This window comes from Cnephaeus nilssonii (genome assembly GCF_951640355.1).
Source record: "Cnephaeus nilssonii genome assembly, chromosome: 8".
Lineage (NCBI taxonomy): Eukaryota > Metazoa > Chordata > Mammalia > Chiroptera > Vespertilionidae > Cnephaeus > Cnephaeus nilssonii.
Window position 1 is genome coordinate 85,658,187 of NC_137079.1, and position 16,609 is coordinate 85,674,795.

General features: G+C 40.4%; 1 protein-coding gene across 2 annotated transcripts in view; it reads left to right on the top strand.

Moving 5' to 3' along the window:
• The window catches only part of GTF2F2 (general transcription factor IIF subunit 2), a 198,919-nt gene that overhangs the window by 44,456 nt on the left and 137,854 nt on the right, over positions 1 to 16,609 (top strand). The gene's annotated exons all lie outside the window — the stretch shown is intronic.

Below are 16,609 nucleotides of genomic sequence, written 5' to 3' on the forward strand. Positions count from 1 at the left end.
AAGACTCATTTTCTTTGGCTTTTCCAAATAATTTTATGGCTTTGTGGATGTGTTTTGTTTTGTTTTGTTTATAAAGAAAGAAAAAACCTCACTCAAGGTTTTGGTTGCACACAGGCATTGTACCTTCGGTAGTGCTTTGGGCATAAGTGTATTGTTCTTATATCAGAATTTGAAAGGGAGAAAATGCTATGTAACTGATTTTTCTTTTTCTGCCACATAGCTTCTTATTACAGAAATACAATACACTTTACTTCGTTGGCTTTATATTTTTGTTCCTTGAAATCTTATTTTGTTGATATGGTGATAGTACCAGTATAATAATTCCCTGTGGAAAAAAGAAGCCAACACTTTAAAATTGGTTCATTACTTTAAAAAGCAACACATATTCTTTATTTTTAAAAACATACAAAGTGTGTTTTTATGTGAAAAGGTAGCAGCCTCTTCTCCCACAGCCTCACTGGTCCCACTTTTGGGGGGCACCCAGTGCTGACAAAAGGTTCTGCAATGAAAAGCTACATCACAACAGCTACCAAGATGAATTTGAAGCCTACATTTCAAATATATTCTTATGCCTTGTATCATTTTATGTTTTTGTAACATTTGGTTTGGAAGAATTAAAGAAACTTTTTATGCAGACATATAAATTTACAACGTTCACATCTTACCATTAAGCAGTTAACAAATAGGTAATCTGTTGAGCACTTACTTTGTTCACTACGGTGAGCACTATGCATAAATTACTTCATTTATTTCATGCAAGGAGCCTGTGAGGTAGGGACCATTGTGATTTAATTTATTGTAAGAGGAATGGGTTTACATAGGGTATAATTTGACCAACATCATCCAGTTTGTAAGCCTGTACCCTAAATCATTATACTAGTTTTCAGAGTGTGGATGCACAATTTCATGAGTAATGCGCAGCAATGAAAACAGAAAGAGAAATAGAATGGAAAAATTTGCCTTTTTATGTTTGAATATTTCAAACATACCCTGAAGTAGAATAATATAGCAATCCCTATATACCCCCTCCCACCTTTAGGGATTTATGGTAGATTTCTGCCTTCCCCTCCCCTGGCGTTATGGTAGATTTTTTAATGTGCTGTCAGTGATTTGAGCAAGTTACTTTTATTAAAGGATATAATTTTACTTTATTCATATATATTGTACCCCTCATTGCCCTGCTGAATTTTATCCCCAAAGGCTCTACAGGGCTGTATATTACTGTGATATATAGTTTCACTTACTATACACTTTAGTAGTTCCTTCATAAATTCCCTATTGGTTTGTCCTGCAGAAATGAAAATAATCTGTCTGATCATTGTCTGCAGATTATGGCTATGTTTTTAACCTGCCACTTTCTAGATGTAGATGTCTAGTGTAGTGATTCTCACCTAAGGGCAACCTTGGCAGCATCTGGAGACATTTTTTATTGTCACAACTTGGAGTGTATTACTGGCATCTAATGATCAGGACATCCTGCTGTACACAGAACAACCCCTCACAACAAAGAGTTATTCAGCCCAAAGAGAATAGAAATCCTGTTCCAATATAAGAGAAACGATATTATTTTTAGTGGACAAGCAATTTATTATAGCTACTGATGATATTATTAAAGTTATAAAATACAGTAGTCTCCCTCTCTCACCCCCATCTGTAGGGGTAACATTCCAAGACCCCCAATGGATGTGTGAAACTACGGGTAGTACACTATGTTTTTCCATATACATACATACCTATGATAAAGTTTAATTTATAAATTAGGTACAGTGTGAGATTAATAATAACAGAAAAATTATAGCAGTATACTGTAATACAAGTTATGTCAGTGGCTTTGGGGACATTATTTTTTAAATATGTTTTTTATTGATTTCAGAGAGGAAGGGAGAGGGAGAAAAAGATAGAAACATCAATGATGCAAGAGAATCATTATCGGCTGCCTCCTGCACGCCCCCTCCTGGGGACCAAGCCTGCAACCTGGGCATGTGCCTTGACTGGAATTGAACCTGGGACCCTTCAGTTCACAGGCTGATGCTGTATCAACTAAGCCAAACTGGCTAGGGCTGGGAACATTATTAAGTAAAATAAGAGTTATGTGCACACAAGCACTGTGATATGGAGACAGTTTATATGATAACCTAGATAGCTACTAAGTAACTAGTGGGCGGGGAGTGCATACTGTGGATGCACTGGGCAGAGGGATGGCTTGAGATTGATTCATCATGCTGTTTAGAACATGCGATTTAAAAGTTATGAGTTGTGCATTTCTGGAATTTTTAATTTAATATTTCTGGATAGCAGTTGACTGCGGGTGACTAAAACCACAGAAAGCAAAACTGGATAATGGGAGGTGGGAGGAGTACTGTAAATGTTCACCTCCCCAGTGGTTGTTTTTGTTGTTTTCCTCTTATTCTTTTATCCTGTCCCTCCTCCTGTCTTTTTACTTCTCTTTTGTTATATCAGAAGAAATCTAAGTACTGACAGGAGACTGTTTTTGAGGTCTCATCTTCTGTTTTTTAAAAAATCTACTCTTAAGTACCCTATTTATTCACTAGCCATTGTTTGTCAGATTGCTCCTTTAAAACAAATTTGGGTGTTTACCACGATCATAAAAGCACAATTTTCTTATTCTGTACAAGTCCTGACTGAAGAAAATTTATGGAGCAATAAATATGGTGTTTTAAACATTTCACTACTTTTGAAAAAATTTTTACGTTTAGAAAGATATGCCTTCTCTGCTTCTTTCTCACAAAAGTTTACCAGAAAAAGAAAAATACACTTTTATTTTCTTTCCTATCCCACTCTCTCCCCCCTCCCCCCTTCCTTTTTAACTTTCATTGTGGAAAATTTTAAAGCATATATAAAAGTAGGGAAATAGTATAGTGAACTTTAATGTACCTATCGTCCAACTCAGGTTATCACCATGTGGTCATTCCTGTTTCAGCTATACCCCAGCCACTGTCCTTTTGTACCTCACTGGATTATTTTAAAGAAAATAATTCACATCATTCCATCCTTAAATTCTTCAGTACATGTCTCCATCAGGATTCTTTTATAAAAAAATACATAACCGCGCAGCCTGTGTGGCTCAATGCAAAATGACGTAGTAAACATTTTTTTAAGTTCTGAAATAAAACCTCATTCTTCCACGTCCTTACCAACTGTTAGAAATAGGCAGCTGTGGCCTGGCCGGAGGCAAAGCACTGACAGAGCCTGCCAGCAACTCTGAAAGGCTGCTGTGTGTGAAAGAAATGCAGCTGACGTCTTTGTTTTTTAAGAGCTCTATATGTGCATCAGTCCAGTTTCTTGCTTATATGGTATCGTTAGCGATTCCAAAAGAAGGAGGGGGAAAACTCTACAGACACATACTGTTTTTATATAGATACTAGAGACCCGATGCATGAAATTTGTGCGCAGGTACGGTCCCTAGGCCTGCCCTGCGATCAGGGCCATCTTCCCCCGCTGCCCACAGCCAGCCCCTCCCCCTGCCGCCACCTACCCCCGGTTCCCCGTTCACCATCGGGTGATCAGTGCCTGATGGCCAGGGAAAGGGACCAAGAGGTGGTCAGTGCGCCTCATAGTGACTGGTCCAGCAGCCATTCTGGTTATTCTGCCGTTAGGGTCAATTTGCATATTACCCTTTTATTATATAGGATAGAGGCCTGGTGCATGGGTGGGGGCTGGCTGGCCTGCCCTGAAGGGGGCCCCAGATCAGGTTGGGGGTCCCTGCTGGGGGGTGGGGTCAGCCAGGGCAAGGGGCCATGGGGTTTGCAGGCTGGCCACGCCCCAGATCAGGGTGGGGGTCCCCACTGGGGGTGGGGCTGGCCTGGGTGAGATGCCTCGGTCAGTTTGCAGGACGGCTATGCCCCTGATTGGGGTGGGGGTCCCTGCTGGGGGGTGTGGCCGGCCTGGGCTTAGGGCTACCAAGGGTTTGCAGGCTGGCCACACCCCCATTGGGGTGGGGGTCCCCGCTGGGGGGCGGGGCCGGCCTGGGCAAGGGGCTGCAGGCGATTTGCAGGCCAGCCACACCCCCGGCTTTGTCAGGAAGGACGCCTGGAAGACATCCAGCCTATCCGATCTAATTAGCATATTACCCTTTTATTAGTATAGATATATTTGGTTCCCTCTAAAAGAGCCTTTCTTTAAAATATATTTTATGGTTGGACGTTGTGGCCTTCTCTTCTAGCCTTCTCTGCTCAGAGAGAAAAAAAGCAAACCACACAGGGCTGTTGACTGCATCGGTTTCTTTTATTATGCAGAATTTTTTTCTTACTCTATAACTTATGTGTCATTGTTAAGCAGTTTCTTGAGAGAAACACCTATACTGTTTAGCAATGGCAAATGTCTGAGGACATTTAGAGCAGTTCTCAATCCCTTTTTTTCATAGCCTCTATGTAAAGAGTGCTGTTTTATTTCATTCTCAAATTAGGGACAGACTCCCATGGACCAGGGACTGTGGTATAGATGCCTGAGATGCTGTCAGTGCCTGCCCATAGTCCTTCAGCCCCTTTCATTTCTGTGCATACTAAATCTTAGCGTCTCCATCTCTGCCTGGGAGCTAAATCTCAGCATCTCTGTCTCTGCCTGGGAGCTAAATCTTAGCATCTCTGTCTCTGCCTGGGAGCTTTCTCTGCTGGCAGCTCCTCTGCCCATCTGGAGGGCAGGTCAGAACTGCCAGGACATTAACACACCCTCTGGGAGCAGCCCTCAACCAGTATCTGACAGGAGCTGGTGTGTGTATACTGAATACCCAGCTCTCGTAACCTCATGTGGGATAGATAACTCCAGGCACACGTCTTAACCTGTCTTCCGAGTTCTGCAGCAGGGTTAAGCAACAGTTTTCCACAGTGGTACACAGCTAGTACCAGTGTTCTAAACTCATCTCTTTACTGACTTCTTTCCTCTTCGTGTCTTTCCCCCAGTTCTCTTTCAGTTTTCTGGGGTCACTTTGCAAATAGACTACCTGAACTTTAAAACCTTGTCTCGGAGTCAGCTTCTGTCTTTTTTTTTTTTTTTTTTTTGAGAGAGAGAGACCTGATGTGTTCTTTGATCCTCTGCCTTCTCTTTGAAACTCTGTGCATCCAAATGATTTAAAACCCTAATGTAATACCTGGGGATACTGCAGGTACAGTATACTTTAATAGACCCAAATATCCTAAGACTGAGGTTCAGCTAGATTTAAATAGGAAGCTAACATGTATCTAACATGTATAACATGTATAAAAATGGTATCTTGGGAGCATACCATTTTTTTTTATGGCTGTGTCACTGCAAGCGTTGCTTTCTCTCCTCTTAATTGCTGCCTGTTTCTGCTGCTTCCCAGTCAGCTCCTTTTACCATTCTGAGCACCATCATCTTCCTCAGCTATCTCTCCTCCCACCCTCTATGACTGAGCACACTGCTAATGCCTTCTCTGGGCTTCATTACAACCTCCCTCAGTCCCACTAGGTAAACATCCCTACCCTTCTCTTCATTTGGACTTCATCGATGAGAGAGAAACATCGATCAGCCGCCTCCTGCACACCCCCTACTGGGGATGTGCCCGCAACCAAGGTACATGCCCTTGACCGGAATCGAACCTGGGACCCCTCAGTCCACAGGCTGACGCTCTATCCACTGAGCCAAACCTGTCTCAGCTGGACTTCTTTAATTCTGCCATTAACAGTCGTTGCAGTCTCAAGAAGGTTTTCTCAGATACCACCTCTTGTCCCTATTTCTGACTTATAACCACTAGTCTTTTATATATGCAGGTTCTCTATATTCCTAAAAGCCATTAGAATATAATTTACTGAGGAAGACACATGCAAGGGAAAAATATACTGCATTAACTGAAAAACCTCATTTTTTGGAAATAGTTTCATTTCAAGACTATGAAATTCATGAAAAATAATTCAAATAAATTAACTGCATCACTGATTCAACTGACATTCACTTTCCACAAAAGCCATTACTTGCTTCTAACTATTGTCAGAAAAAAATATTAAAAGGCATTAAGTGAGAGAAAGAAAAATTAATTGGAGCCTATGTAATAAGTTTATTCAACTGTGTGTCTCACAAAGATAACCAGAGTCTCTTCATGTTAAAAAATAAGAAAAATAAGTGTTTTAAACTGGAAACATGACTCGTAGTTTTATTTTTTTAACATATTAGTCTTTAAGAAGTTTAATGTTTCTAATATTGCAGCATTTCTAAACAGTACTGGTTGTGTCCACTGTAACACTTTTGCTTAAAAGTTAAAAAAAATAAATAATATTAGGAAGGAACCAAAATTACTCAGGATATATAAGAGATTAGTACAGAAAATTTAATATTGAATCCATGAATTAAAAATCAAAGCACAGCTACCAGTGTTCTATATTTTGTTTGTTTTTTATTGTTGACTAGAGGCCCAGTGCACGAAATTCGTGCACTCAGGGGATGTCCCTCAGCCTGGCCTGCGCCCTCTCACAGTCTGGGAACCCTTGGGGGATGTCTGACTGATGGCTTAGGCCCGCTCCTTGTGGGGAGCGGGCCTAAGCCATCAGTCAGACATCCTTAGCGCTGCCGTGGAAGTGGGAGAGGCTCCCGCCATCGCTGCTGCGCTTGCCAGTCATGAGCCTGGCTTCTGGCTCCTGACCACCAGGGGGCAACTCCTGCGTTGAGCATCTGCCCCCTAGTGGTCAGTGCAGGCCATAGCAACCAGACATTCTGCTGTTTGGTCAATTTGCATATTAGCCTTTTATTATATAGGATAGTACAGTGTTCTGTATTTTGATTGGAGTAGTGGTTACATGGATGTGTTCACTTTATGAAAATTCATCAAAGCTATAAATTTATGATTTGTGTATTTTTCTTAAATGTAGATTGTATTTCAATAAAAATATTAACAAAGAAAGCAAAGCACAAGAGGAACACACATTTTATTAAAAATCCATCAACCAGATCTCTTAGTTGGTTCAAAAAATTAGATCACATGTGTTAAATCGTATTGTGTTAGTTTGCTAGGGCTGCCATAACAAAATACCACAGACTAAGTGGCTTAAACAACAAATATATTTTTTCACAGTTCTGGAAACCAGAAGTCCAATATTAATGTGCTGTCAGATTTAGTTTCTTCTGAGGCCTCTCTCCTGGGCATGCAGATGGCCACCCTCATGCTGCCTCTTTATATGGCTGTTCCTCTGCACATGTACACCTCGTGTGTCTCTGGTTGACCAAGTTTCTTCTTATAAGGACACCAGGCACATTGGATTAGGGCCTCCCTAACTAGAGTTACAGATTACTATTTCTGCATTGATTAGGGTTTCTCCTGAAGCTGACTCTGTAGGTTATGATACGACATTTGATTGGGAACCTGGGAATGAAATCTGCAGCACAAGATTATGTCTGTCCCATAGTTTACTAGTATGCATTATTGGAAAGTAGTGCATGATTTTTTTTAAGTATGTTAGCTTTAGCATTAGTGTAAAAATACAAGCAGTAGCTTTTCTTGATCCTTCTGTTGACATATTGGGGGGGGGGGGGGGGAGGCGGTATCTAATTGTTTGAGTAGTTTACCACAGAGTTATTAATTTAGAAACTTGAAGATGATAATATTAACCAGTTAGGGAACAATGGCTGCCCTGCTGGTTAAAGCCTCAGACTCTTCTTTCTCTGTGTCTGCAGGTAGCATTTTATGTAACTTTCTTCATTCATCCCTTACTTACTGTTTCTTAAAAATTGGCAATGCCTGTCTTCCACCAGTTCCATTTTTCAGACTACATTTATCTTTCCTAGTTACTTCACTCCCTCCAAGAGAACTCTAAAACAGCATACCAGATGCTTTAGATCCTAAGCAGTTTTTAATTGCTCAAAACTACAAGGAAACAGAGGAGGATTGTGCCCTTCTCCATCCACCTTCACACTCCTCCTCCATCCCCAAAGCGAGGGAGGGGAATATGGTACAAAAGTTGATTGTATCTCAGAACTCTGTAAAGTTGTTCCTTTGCTTAACTAGTATATAAATACCCTCCCCATTCCACATTTGCTTAAATATATTATTTTCCTTAGTTATTCCCATAAGAATTTTTAGTTCATTTCTAAAAATTAGTTTGGTGGTAATTCCCAGGTAGCTATTCTGGATTTAATCCAGTAGTGATTCTGTACCTGAATGAGGAAAATTTGCCTAGCTCACAGGGGTTTCTTTCTTGGTTAGATTTATTCCCTGACCTATGAGTCACCCCCTTTTCCTTTCTGTGGTCGTAGCCCCCACATGTCTCAGAATTGGGTTCTTTGTCCTAGTTTTTTCTTCTTCCAAACTCACTAGACTGACTGGGTTCCCTCTTGGTTAACTTATTCCAGTATTTTAAGCCAAGTCTTGACCTAGTCTAATGAATGGAACTGCCAGTCTTTCTTTAACATTATCTTACCTTTTTCAAGGCTTATGTTCTCTGCCGAGTCTCTTACTGAGTTGCTGGTTTCCAGTGTGAAGGAGGTATCACACAGTGGTCAAAAGCTTGGCACTTTGGAGGTGGCTTACTAGCCGTGTGACTGTGGCAAGTTGCTTAACTCCATGGATCTGTTCACTCATCTGTAAAACAGGGGTTCTTCCCAGCTCTTACCTCATGATTAACAGGCATCCCAAATAGCAGTGATTAAACATATTTTTCTTTGTAAAGGAAATTCTGATGTTAGAAATCCAGTTCTGGGATGGCGATTCCATGGTTATTAGCACTGTCTGCTATCATTAGTTTGAGGCTTCCATCCTGAAGGTGATGCAGACTGACTTTTGCAATTGTAATCATCACATCAACATCCCAGGCAGCAATAGAACAAAGCAAAAGGTTCGCCTGGCTTTGTAACCCTTTACAGGACCATATCCAAAAGTTACACCCTATGAGTTTTTGCATATATTCCCGTGGTCAGAACTTGATAACTTGGCCGCACCTAGCAGCCACAGAACACTGGGAAATACAGGCTTTTATCTGGATACAATTGCCACACTGAACCAGGATTCAGTTACTAACAAAGCAGAGAAGAATGGGTATTGGATTAATTAGCAGTCTCTGCACCTCACTTTAAAGGAGATATGCATGTAAAATACTGAGTACTGTGCCTGAAACCTAGTAACAAACACCTCAGCGAATGCCAGGCATTTTTATAATCTCTGCTAAAAGGACAGATTATCAGCACATTCCACTTTTTCTTATTTTTCCACTCATTCATATTCTTTACCAAGGAAGTGACTTTTATAATTCCTGAAACTTACAGCAACAACCATAGATGATTTCTTTGAAGGGAAAAGGTACAAAGTAGTAGCTATTCCCTTGTTGGAAAACCATTCATTTCGGTAGAAGAGGTTTCAGTGTTTTTACTTATTTAGCAATTCTTAATATTGGTGGAGTTGATATGTCTCTTTTTACTTTGATTTTTAAATTCTCAACCGCTTTTCTTTCCCATTGTCTTAAACCAAAAAGACCATTGTTTTGGTACATATTAAGATAAAGAGAATTAAAAGTAATTCTACTTAAAATATTTTATTATATCCTTTAGTTATATTTAGTCTTAGTGTGATACTGAAAGAAGACTGGGAATGCTTTTACTTAATGCGTAGTGTTGGCTTCACCAAATACCTAAGTGTTAACTGTTAAGTTTTTATATCTAGCTTTCTTATTTTTCTATATACTCATCGTTTAGTAAATTTTACAATATACAATTTTTGTTCTTTTATTAGCAAGAGATATAGTTAAACCTCCGTTTCTTGCCTCTTAAGTACAGTCAACCTTATCTATAATAATCTATAATAATAAAAGGATAATATGCTAATTAGACCAGACGTCATTCCTGACCTGGCCGGGGTCCCTGCCTGTGGGCGGCCCGAGGGAAGCCAGCCGGGGTCCCGGGTGCCTGCGGGCGGCCCAGGTGCCTGTGGGTGGCTGGAGGAGGGAAGCAGCCCGGGTCCTGGGTGCCGGAGGGAAGCCGGTGCCGGAGGGAAGCTGGTGCCGGAGGGAAGCCAGTGCCGGCAACCGGGGAAGGAAGGCCTACTCTTACACAAATTTTCATGCATCAGGCCTCTAGTATTCAAATAATCTAAATGTTGATAAGATAGAAGAGAAGTTATATTTACCTGGGAACCAAATATAAATATAACTGGGAACCAAAAAATAACTCCTGCTTCCAGTTTTCAAGATAGCTGAATATTTATATACTGAATTGCAGTGCGTTATTTTTTGGCTGTGTTGTAACAAACGTATTTATCACAGATGTCTGCGGTTAAATTTTTTTGGTTTGTTTTATAAATCAGTCACCTGTGACTTTTAGATTCTTTTGTTTACTGTTTCTCTCCCATAATTATTAAATGTTAATTAATAATTATTTGTGCATACAGCTAAGCAGGAGTTATACATTCTTTTTCTTTCTATAAATGTGTTTTTTTTAAATATCTATACATAGATAGGAAAAGTATGTAAAAATGTTAGAATGTATGATCATGGGTGTCTGCATGCATACTTATTTCTAATATGTGTTTTCCCCCCCAAAAAAATATATATAAATAAAAATTTATCAAATGGTATGCTACGTAAAGTAAATGCTAAATGCTCTAGTTTTTGTTAAACCGTATTAAGTCGTAGAAAGTTACCAAATTCAAGCAACAATTGAGATTAAAGTTAGTATCATTTAAAAACTCTTAGCCTTAAAAATTAATTAATAAACATCTGTCATGAAGCAAAATCAATGGGGGTGGAATTAAGAAGAAATCAGTGTACTTGCTCAATTTTATTGTAATGATGTAAAAATGTGCTAAACATCCTAGAGAACAGCAATCAGAATTACTTTTGAAAAGTTGGGCCTGTCTTCAAAATGGAATTTTTAAAACTTAACTGGATTGTGTATTGTTGTTTTAAAAAAGATATATCTATACTAAAACTTGCTTTTAAATGTCACTGAATACTTAGAATCTGGGTTTGGAAAAACTTGTCATACTATTTATATGACACTTCAGGTATTGTATCATTTGATGAATTTATATTTTATGCTAGGGAACAGTTTTTAAAGATATATAATAAAGAAATATATTTTTATCTCTTTAATATCCAATTCAGTATTTTTTTCTCAAATGACTTAAATAAAACTAGTTTCCACATTTTATATACAAAAGGCTTAATGTACACTTTTGCATTGTTGGGAAATTTAGTTAAATGTGGGTAACTTATAATAGTTTATAATATTCATATCAGTAATTTCTGTCACTTGATAGAAATTCTTAAACTATTATGTATTTTTATCAAGAGAATTAGGAATACAGTCACCTCTTTATAAGTTATTTTAGGCAAATTTAAATTTTATCTTAGATATTTCTCTCTACCTGGTATACTTTTCTTTTTCTATCTTTTTTCCTTTTTTAAAAGAAATATATTTTTATTGATTTCAGAGAGGAAGGGAGAGGGAGAGAGAAACATCAATGATGAGAATCATTGATCAGCTGCCTTCTGCACACCCCCTACTGGAGATCGAGCCCATAACTTGGGCATGTGCCCTTGACCAAAATCGAACCCAGGACTCTTCAGTCTGTTGGCTGACGCTTTATTCACTGAGCCAAACTGGCTAGGGCCAGTATACCTTTCTTTATCACTACTCCTTGGGTGTTTGTTCACAGAAGCAAATTAATTTTAATATTAGTTTAAGCAAAATATGATTAGGAAGTCAACTACAGAAGTAGCCATTATATATTTCAAAGCTAAATACAAGTAATTTCTAAGTTGTATTCTGTTTCGGGTAGTCCATGTTACATATCTGCTTATCAAGGACTAGAGGCCCAGTGCACAAAATTTGTGCACAGGTGGGGAGGGTGGTCCCTCAGCCCGGCCTGCGCCCTCTAGCAGTCTGGGAGCCCTTAGGGGATGTCCGACTGATGGCTCATCCTTAGCGTTGCCATGGCTGCTGCGCTCGCCAGCTGTGAGCCCGGCTTCTGGCTGAGCGGCGCTCCCCCTGTGGGAGGTGCACTGACCAACAGGAGGCAGCTCCTGCGTTAAGCCTCTGCCCCCTGGTGGTCAGTGCGCATCATAGCAACCAGTCATTCCTCTGTTGGGTCAATTTGCATATTAGCCTTTTATTATATAGGATAATTGTGATTCAGATATTCTTACTTTTTTTAATTCTTTATTGTTTAAAGTATTACATATGAATCCTTTTCCCTCCCCATTGACCTCTCCCCATTCCCCCCCCCCCCCAGCATATGCCCTCACCCCCTACTGACCGTGTCCATGGGTTATCCTTATATGCATGCATACAAGTCCTTTGGTTGATCTCTCAAACACCCCCCCCCCCCCCCCGCCTTTCCCCTGAGATTGAATGGTTTGCTTCTGTGTCTCTGGATCTATTTTAGTTAATCAGTTTATGTTGTTCAGATACTCTAATTTTAACCTTGATTGACATCATTGCAATTTAAGACAGTTAAGCACAATTTAGTAGATAGGGGTATCTTTAAGATTGTGTTATCACATATATTACTGCTTACTGATTTTAAATTGCTGAAGAAGCAGCTGCAATAATAATTTTGTTCTTATGGTTTTTGTACATGAAGCTAGAGAAGATGACGTCCCAAGAAACTTCATATGTAATTTTAAACTAATACAATTGAAAACTGTATTTGCATGTAGCAATTTAAAGTATATTCTATATCATATAGTATTCATCACAGTATTAAGCCTGTGTTTGTTAAAAGTTATCCATTCTGTTCATATCTAAGTTGAAAGTCTTAATTAATGTGCATGTGCATTTTTGTGCCTATTATTCATGGTTACGTCATGAAGATACCTTTACACAGGATAATAATCAATGCTTATTGAAAGTCTGTGATGGGTGAGGCACTTTATAGATAATTTAGAATTTAATTTAAGCTTTATCAAAACTCTATCAATTAATCATTATTATCTCCATTTCACTCTGAGGATGTTAAAAATCTTGGCTTAGTGGTAAGCATTGACCTATGAATCAGGAGTTCACGGTTCGATTTCCCGTCCGGGTTGTGGGCTTGATCCCCAATGTGGGGCATGTAGTAGGCAGCTGATCAATGATTCTCTCTCATCATTGATATTTCTATCTCTCACTCTCCGTTCCTCTCTGTAATCAATAAAATCCTATATAATAAAAGAGTAATATGCAAATTGACCATACCTCCGCTACACCCACAAGCCACGCCCACCAGCCAATCAGGAGCAAGTATGCAAATTAACCCAACCAAGATGGCTGCGGCCACAGAGAGAGCAGGAGGGAGGCTTGGGTTTCCCTGGCGATGGAGGAAGCCAAGCTTTCCACACACCCTGGCCAGCCGAGGCCTCCACTCCAGGCTACAAAGTTTCAATTATAGAAGATAAATAAATGCCAACAAAAATGGCGGCAGCCATGGAGCTGGAAAGAGCAGGAGGCTAGGGTTGCCCCCGGCAATGGAGGAAGCCAAGCTTTCCACACACCCTGGCCTGGCTTGGCCTCCGCTTAAGGCTACAAAGTTTCAATTAGAGTAGATAAATAAATCCCAACAGAAATGGCTGCTGCCACGGAGGGAGCAGAAGGCTTGGCTCTGCTCCAGGCTACAAAGTTTCAATTGTAGAAGATAAATAAATCCCAGATACCAGGGCCTCCACTGTGGTTGCTTGGGGCGGGGGGGTGGCCGGCCTGCAAACCACCACAGGCCCCTCGCCCAGGCTGCCCCATGCCCCAAGGGAACCCCCACCCTGATCCGGGACACCCTTCAGGGCAAACCAGCTGGCCCCCACCCACGCACCAGGCCTCTATCCTATCTAATAAAAGACTAATATGCAGATTGACCATCACTCCAACACACAAGATGGCTGCCCCCATATGGTCCAAGATTCTGCCCCCATGTGCACACAAGATGGCCACCACAAGATGGCCAGCAGGGGAGGGCAGTTGGGAGGGACCAGGCCTGCAAGGGAGGGCAGTTGTGGGTGATCAAGCCTGCAGGGGAGGGCAGTTAGGGGTGACCAGGCTAGCAGAGGAGGGAAGTTGGGGGCGACCGGGCCTGCAGGGAAGGGCAGTTGGGGGGGACCAGGCCTGCAGGGAAGGGCAGTTAGGGGCAAACAGGCTGGCAGGGGAGCAGTTAGGCATCAATCAGGCTGGCAGGGGAGTGGTTAGGGGGTGATCAGGCTGGCAGGCAGAAGCGGTTAGAGGCAGGCAGGCAGGCGAGCAGTTGGGAGCCAGCAGTCCTGGATTGTGAGAGGGATGTTCGACTGCCCGTTTAGGCCCGATCCGGGCCTAAACGGGCAGTCGGACATCCCTTGAGGGGTCCCAGATTGGAGAGGGTGCAGGCTGGGCTGAGGGACACACACACCCCCAGCCTGTGCACGAATTTCATGCAACGGGCCTCGTGTGTGTGTGTGTGTGTGTGTGTGTGTGTGTGTGTGTGTGTGTGTATTTTTTAATCTTGATTACAGTCCTGTAAGCAAGTTAGTGGAAGTTAATTGTATTTAAACCCTGACTCCAGAACCCATACGTGTTTCACTGTGATGTATGTTTTTCTTCATAATGTGTCAGTTCTGTTGACTATACATGTCATAAAAAGATAACTTCATTTTTACTTAATCTGATATGTGAAAATCTAGATTAACCAACAGACAGATTTGGGATATTCTTTGTTCTTGAGAAATGATTCACATCATGTTCTTTAAATAACATCACATTAAAAATATTATTTGCTTTCCCAAAATTGAACTTTTCACTCAAATTTTAAGAGTTCTGCATTGTGCCCTGGCTGCTGGCTCAGTGATTAGAGCATTGTCCTTTGCACTGAAAGGTCTCAGGTTCTATTCAAAGTCCAGGGCGCCTACCTAGATTGCAGGTTGATCCCTGGCCCTGGTCGGGGCAAGTGTGGAGGCAACCAGTTGCTGTATCTTCTCTCCCATCGATGTCAGTGTCTCTCTCTCTCTCTCTCTCTCTCTCTCTCTCTCTCCCCCCTTACCTCTTCCTCCTTTTCTATCCCCCTCCCTCACTCCCTCATTCACTCCCTTCCACTCTCTCTAAAAAATCGATGGGAAAAAAAAAATCAATGGAAAAAATGTCCTCCAGTGAAGATTAACAATAAAAAGAATTACCTGCATTGTGAAGTGATTTTTATGAAGTGAAGCAAACCTGTATTTTATTATTCTGTGTTCAGCGCATACTTCATGAATGCTTGTTTTATGCCAGTTTGTAGGTGTTGGAGATATAAGTGGCCTACAAAAGCAGACATGGTTCCTGCTGACTCTGGAACTAGTGTATGTGGGTTTCAAGTCTTGATTCCACCTTTACCTCCTGATAACTGTATGATCTCAGCAGGTTCTTAGCCTTCTAAGCCTCTGTTTCATCTGTAAGAAGGAAAGAATAATAGTACCTTTCTTAGGGTCAGTTGAGGTTTCATTGAGATAATGTATGTTAATAGCCTGGTAGCTGGCATGTGATAAAACAGTAAGTGTTACCTTTTATTGTCATCTTAAATATAGCATTTGAAGTATAAGTAATTTTCTTTTAAAGAAGTAACAGCCAGTTTAATCAGTATCATCATCTTCAGTCTGGGATAGTAGTCATCTTTCTTGAATTATTTGAAAAGTCTCATAAGTGTTTCATTTGTTCTACTTGCTTCCATATACATTTTAGAAATATAGTACACCATAGCCATGTTTTATTTTTCATATTTTAAGGACAGTGCTATAATCACTGTTAGACAATCCCAAATGCAAGAGTATATATGATTGGCTCATGGCAGGTATAGTAACCTACTTTTTATTACCTGTTTTCTGAAAAAAAGAAGATAAAGAGTCACTTTGTGATTTATTCTTTGGAGAAAAGATTTGAGGAAGAAATTCTTCAGTGACTGCAAACAAAAATATTATGACAGCTTTACTCTGACTTGCAATTGGCATTTTGTATGATTTCTTGAGGGTTGTGTGTGTGTGTGTGTGTGTGTGTGTGTGTGTGTGTGTGTGTGTGTTTAATCCTCACTGAGGATATTTTCCAGTGATTTTAGAGAGACTGGAAGGAAGAGAGAGATGTTTCACAGAGAGAGACATCGATGTGAGAGAAACACATCAATTGGTTGTTTCCTACACGCGCCGGGACTCTTTGGTCTGCAGGCCAGTGCTCTATCCACTGAGCCAAACCAGCTAGGGCTCTTGAGTTTTTTTAATGGAAAGTATTTCCAGATATTCGTAGAAAACAGTAACACTTAAAAGTAGATATTTTCTACACTTAAAACACATTATGATTATGTAAGTCCAACTGCAAGTAATTTTTAATTTTAAAAGATACATTTATGAAAAGTTATACAAGAGTGATCAACCTAGTCAAGTTTACTTTTAGATTATCACATTGTTTTAGGATATCATGGTTTATTAAAAGCTTGAGCAGGAATTAAATACATCCAAATACAGCCCTGGCTGGGTGGCTCCATTGGCTGGGCATCATCATCCTGTACACCAAAAGGTTGTGGGTTCGATCCCCAGTCGGGGAGCATATGGGAGGCAACCAACTAATGTTTCTCTCCCTTCCTATCTCTCTAACAATCAACAAACACATATCCTTGGGTGAGGATTTAAAACATTTTTTAAATGTATCCAGATATAATTTTTTTAGAGACAGACATAAAAATGAATGACAAATT